The 6,000-nt window shown below is 45.1% G+C and overlaps 1 long non-coding RNA gene across 4 annotated transcripts in view; it reads left to right on the forward strand.

Moving 5' to 3' along the window:
• The window catches only part of LOC117713178 (uncharacterized), a 34,522-nt gene extending 29,015 nt beyond the window's left edge, over positions 1–5,507 (forward strand). For 3 of the 4 annotated variants that reach the window (XR_013111712.1, XR_004607370.2, XR_013111710.1), the window contains one exon: positions 5,155–5,507. This is a non-coding gene — a long non-coding RNA (uncharacterized LOC117713178). Of the gene's footprint in view, positions 1–886; positions 1,148–5,154 lie in introns of all 4 variants that reach the window. The other variant, XR_013111711.1, reaches the window with a different exon arrangement.
• Positions 5,508–6,000: the final 493 nt, after the last annotated feature.

Raw genomic sequence — 6,000 nt, forward strand, 5'->3', positions numbered from 1 at the left:
GTGAGGTAGCACAGCTGCCTGTACCTCCAGCTCCAGGGGATCTGACATCCTTCTCTGGACTCCACAGCACACATACTTACTTATCCATACCCAGACATAGACACATATGCTCACACACACATGTACACGCATAATAAAAATATTAAAAACTCTCTTGGGAGCCAGGTGTGACATATGACTATAATCTTAGAAGTGTGGAGTCTGAGGGAGGTCTGAGGTCAGCCTGGCCTACACAGAGAACTGCTGTCTCAGAAAACTAAAACAACAACAAACCTTTCATTGTTCCTGGGGCATAGCTTACTGACAGAGCTCTTGTCTCGACTGCATTAGCTTTCTGGTTTAATCCTTCACAAAAATAAAATCAAATAAATAAATCCTTTATAAATAAAGTGTCGGGCAACAGGTATAGTGGTTCACACCTGTAATCCCAGTACCTGGAAGGCTGATGTAGGAAGATCACTGTGAGTCTGAGGTATGCCCAGACCACAGAGTAACATTTAGGTCAGCTTGGTGTACAGAGTAGACTGTCTTAAAAAAGAAAAACAAAAGACATGCCCCAACACACACACACAAAAGGAAAAGGCCACTATGGCGGCTCATACCTGCCATCTCTTTACTTGAGAGGTGGAGGCAGGAAGGTTAGGAGCCCGGTGTTTTTATCAACATCTTCAGCTGGGGAGTGAACTAGAGGCTAGCCTGGGATACAAGAGACCCCGACTCAACATTGCCATACACCTGCCAAAATGGAGAAAAATTTCTAATGCAACAGATGTGGAAACACTGTAGAAGACATAGGCGTGTGACTAGGGTGGACCTCATGTTTAGCCTCTCAGTAACAGCAGCAAGCCCACGAATAGCTCTCTTTTTCCTCTTTCCCTGTGTGTAGGTGGGATTGAGCCCAGAGCTTCACCTCATGCCTGTTTAGCAAGCTTTCCACCACTGAGCTCCACCCCTCGCCACAGTAGAGTTCCTCTTCCCAGGGGACTGAGTGTCAGGGATCCAGGGAGATGTGCTGGCAGCCTCGTGCAGCCTGCTTCTGACACTGCTGATGGGTAACCAAGGGCGATGGATCTCCTAGAGCACTGCATTGCTGCAGCTCTGGGTGCATGGACTTCAGCTACCCAGGCCCAGAGGACACGGAGAGAGGGTAAGGTGATGTTCTAGGTCCCCTTCCAGTTTCTGAGAACATGAAGAGGGAGGAGGCCAGATGATGCCAGGCCCAAAAGGAAAAGAAACCAAAACAAGCAACATTGTGGAGGTTGTGGCGGGAGAGAAGAAGGATGGGAACTGAGCAGAAAGACCTCCCTGTGGGGCTACAGAGAGAAGGCAGAGGAGAGTGAAGCATTGGTTTCCTGAGGCAGGTTGTGGGAGACCAAGAGAAATGGGAAGCAGACAGCTGGAGGCAGCAGATGAGGTGACAACCAGGTGGCTCAACTTCACTATGGGAAGCATACAATTTACTCAGCCTGCCCTCTTCAGTGTGTGTCACAATAACCTTGTCCCTCTGTTTAATGGCAGAGGAGGGCCATGCATGACATACTCTTTAACATTTTTAAATTGTGCTTATTAATGTGTGTGTGAGTGCAGACCGGCTTGTGCCACAGCACACATGTGCTTGTGTGTGTGTGTGTGTGTGTGTGTATGGCAGAGAACAAATTCCACCTTTACATGAGTTCTGGAGACTAAACTTTATTGTTTTTTTAAAGACAGGGGCTTGTTTTGGAGCCCTGGCAACAATTTTCCTTACTCTCTATAAGTCTCAGTTTCTTCAGTCCTACAGTGAACTTCATGACAAGACTTTGTTTATGAGGTTTTTTTGTTTGTTTGTTTCAATTTGTTGTTTGAGACAGGGTTTCTCTGTGTAGCCATGGCTGTCCTGGAACTCACTCTGTAGACCAGGCTGGCCTCGAACTCACAGAGATCTGCTTGCATCCTGAGTGTTAGAGCACCACCACCACCTCTGGCTTTCTGGAGATTCTTCCGAGGATTACAGGAGGCAATATAAACAAAGGACACCCAGAAACTCAGTAAATGTTCGACATCATGAAGTCCCTGTGTGTACACACTCATGGTTGTAAGCTTACCTCAAGCCATTGGGCAGGGAGGCAGTGTTTGAGATGGGGTCTGATTTATGTAGCTCTGGCTGGCCTGGAGCTCACTAGCCTGTCCTGAAATGCACAGACATCTGCTTGCCTATCTCCTGAGTTTTGGGATTAAAGGAGTTGGCTACCACACCCGTCAATGAATGAAATTGACTTTCTAACTAGAAACAGAATAAAGGCAATTTAAGTGTCTACTTTCTCCTCTCCCCTCCTCCCCCCAAAATGACCTGAGCTGGACATGGTGGCACATGCCTTTTACCCTAGCACTCCAGAGTTAGCTGCTAGGATACCAGCCTCCTGCTCTCTCCGCTTAGAATATGTCTTGAACATTCTGTGAGTCACTTGTGGTTCTTTGATGCATTTCGTTTTGTTTTGATTTCTAAAGGGGAGTGGTTATCTTAGGTCACAATCCCCACTAATAGATCATCACAACAGGGAAGTTGAGGTAGCAGGAGTCACACCTGGAATTATAACTGGGGTCACACCTGGAGTCACACATGGGGATCATACATGGGGTCACTTATACATGGGGTCACACATGGGGTCACAGTGCATCCACGCCAAGAGAGCAGACAGGAAGAAGTGCATGCATGCCTACATTAAAAAAGGCTTCACATACTTATTACTAACATAACCTGCTAGGGTAAAACATAGAAGAAAAAAAAAAAAAAAAAAGAAAAAAGGGAAGACCAGAAACAGCAGGCTGAGCTGTGGAGATGGGCTGATACTTTCAATCTGAGGTGGTAAATAACAATCACTTGGTATGGGAAGATGCGGGCTGGCTCAGGGCTGCTCCATACACACAATTGCCTTGTGTCTCATCCTGAAGCTCTGCCTGACTTTTTTTCTTTAAAATTTTTGTACCTGATTTAAAAAAAATAGTACCAGTTTGTTGTTGTTGTTCATTTTGTGTGTGTGTGTGTGTGTGTGTGTGTGTGTGTGTGTGTGTGAGAGAGAGAGAGAGAGAGAGAGAGAGAGAGAGAGATCTTACTTTGTCCCTGATTCTCCTGGAACTCAGTTCACGTAGACCAGGCTGGCCTAAAACTAAGAGATCTTCTCACCTTTGCCTCCTGAGTTCTCAGATTGAAGACATGTACTATAATGCCTGGTTGACATTTGTCTTTTTTTTAAATATTGAGCTGTATGTGGTAATATACACCTTTAATTATAGCACTCAGCCAGCTGTGGTGTGAGCATATTTGTGAATATGGTGAGCTACAGGCCAGCTAGGGTCACCCAGAGAGATCTCGTCCTCCCAAACAAAAATACGCAAATGTATTGGCGCATGCGTGCGAACACACACACACACACACACACACACACACACACACACACACTTGCTTGTCTTGCCAGAAGAGGTCAGCTCTCCTGGAGGTTGTGGTGTCTGAGGAACTGAACCCTGGGTTTTCTGCTAGGACAGCATGTAAGCATGTAGCTGGTTTTTGCTCCTTTATGGGTCTTTTTCCCATCCTTTATCCATCTCCCCCACCCAGTTTCACCCTCTTAACAATAGATAGGAGAGACAGATAGAGGGGTATCTTAGGGTTTTATTGCTGTGAACAGACACCATGACCAAGGCAACTCTTATAAGGACAACATATATTTCGGGCTGGCTTACAGGTTCAGAGGTTCAGTCCATTGCAAGGTGGGAACATGGCAGCATCCAGGCAGGCATGGTACTGGAGGAACTGAGAGTTCTTTATCTTGTTCGAAGGCAAACTGGAGAAGACTGGCCTCCAAGCAGCTAGGAGAAATGTCTCAAAGCCCACGCCCACAGTGACACACTTCCTCCAAGGCCACACCTCCTAATAGTGCCACTCTCTGGGCCTAGCATGTACAAACTGTCACAAACGGAGATAGTTAGGGATCCCTGAATCTAGTTTCTTTCCTTTGGTTTCTTCTTTGAGCACAACTACTAACAAACCACAGCCCCTTAATGGCCAACAACCACCTATGCCGCTTCTGGGGCCCTAGCATTATATAGCCTCTGAAAAGTTCCCAGCATTCCAAATGTTACAGTCACAGAAACTATCTGCAGCTGGGAAGACCATGCCTCTGTTAAAGCATAAGGCAAATCGTGAATCAGCTGGTATGGACAGTCTGAAGCAGCCCTGTGTCCTGGGACTAAAATGAAAGCACATTCTTTTAATGTTCCTGTGTTTTTTAAAGAAACCAAAATTGTCACAACAGCAAGTGTTCCTCAGCCCCTACCCCCACCCCAAGATAGACGGTTTCTCTGTGTAAGCCTGGCTGTCCTGGAACTCACTCTGTAGACCAGGCTGGCCTTAACTCAAACTCAGCAATTCACCTGTGTCTGCCTCTAAGTTCTGGGATTAAAGGCGTGTGCCACCACTGCTCACCCAGGAGCAAATGTTCTTAACCACTGGGAAATCTCCCCAGCTCCTGATTTGGTTTTTTGGTTTTTGTTTTTGTTGTTTTGTTGTTGTTGTTGTTTTGTTGTTGTTGTTGTTGTTGTTTTTTAGACAGGGTTTCTCTGTGTAGCCCTGGCTGTCCTAGAACTCACTCTGTAGACCAGGCTGGCCTCGAACTCAGAAATCCGCCTGTCTCTCCCTCCCAAGTGCTGGGGTCAAAGGTGTGTGCGCCACCACTGCCCAGCTTCCTGATTTGTTTATTAACTTGTTTTTTTATTTTTTGTTTTTTTTTTTTTGTTGTTGTTTTGTTTTGTTTTGTTTTGTTTTTCGAGACAGGGTTTCTCTGTGTAGTCCTGGCTGTCCTGGAACTCACTCTGTAGACCAGGCTGGCCTCGAACTCAGAAATCCGCCTGCCTCTGCCTCCCAAGTGCTGGGATTAAAGGCGTGCGCCGCCACCACCGCCCGGCTTATTAACTTGTTTTTTAAGATTTATTTTACTTTAACATTACACACACACACACACACAGGGTGCTGGGAATCAAGCTCAGATCTTCTGCAGAGCCCCACATGTTTTTTTAACTGCTAAGCAATCTCTCCAGTGTCCTGTAGGTGGGCTTATTATCAGTTGTAACCTGAATCCATTGAAAGTTGGAACTACTTTGCTTCTGTCTCTTGGCCAGGAATTACTTGATTCTGAAATTGCAGGAATCCGTGCTGAGGAAGAAAGGCAAGGATACGCAGCACAGTGGCTGACATAGGGAGAAGAGGCTCGCCTGTGTGGTTGAGGACAACCTTGAACTGCAGATCTTCCTGCCTTCTGCTCTGAGCCCTGGGGTTACAGCATGTACTCTGATGCTTGGCTTATTATACATTGTATTCTCTTGTTTTAGGAGACAGGGTTTCACTCTCTGTCTCATTGGCTGGCCCAGAACTTACGGTGTTTCTTCTGTTTCAGTGCTCTGAGTACCGAATTACAGGCCACCACCAGTACATTTCTTAAACTGATGTATTGAATTAAAAAACTAAAAATCCCTTTTGTGGAATGAGTTGTCTGTTTGTCAATGGAGTTTAAACATATGAATTAGCCATTCAAATCTTGTAGGTAATGTACATTTACTATAGCTGTTTTTTTTTCAAAGCAATATTTTGAAAAATAGTGCATGGCTATGGTGATGTATGATCTCGGTGGGTGGAGTCAGGAGGATATAGAATTCAAGGCCAGTTTGTGCTAAGGAGAACAGAGAGGAAAAATAAAAGAAAGAAAGGATAAAATACTAACTGTCATAGCACAATAAGTGGTCTGTCAATGTAACTCTCTCTGTGTATCTGTGTGTGTGTGTGTGTGTGTGTGTGTGTGTGTGTGTTCAGCCCATTTCTAATTTCTGATGGAGTTGAATTGTGTAACCTAGGTACCTCTTAAAGAACCAGAGATCAATTTAGCTTGATACATTAATATTTAACAAACTTGTGATTGATGAGTTGAAGATAAGAAAATTAATTCACTCTCCCTAGGTTTTAATTTCTTG

Source organism: Arvicanthis niloticus, chromosome 7, assembly GCF_011762505.2.
Source record: "Arvicanthis niloticus isolate mArvNil1 chromosome 7, mArvNil1.pat.X, whole genome shotgun sequence".
Lineage (NCBI taxonomy): Eukaryota > Metazoa > Chordata > Mammalia > Rodentia > Muridae > Arvicanthis > Arvicanthis niloticus.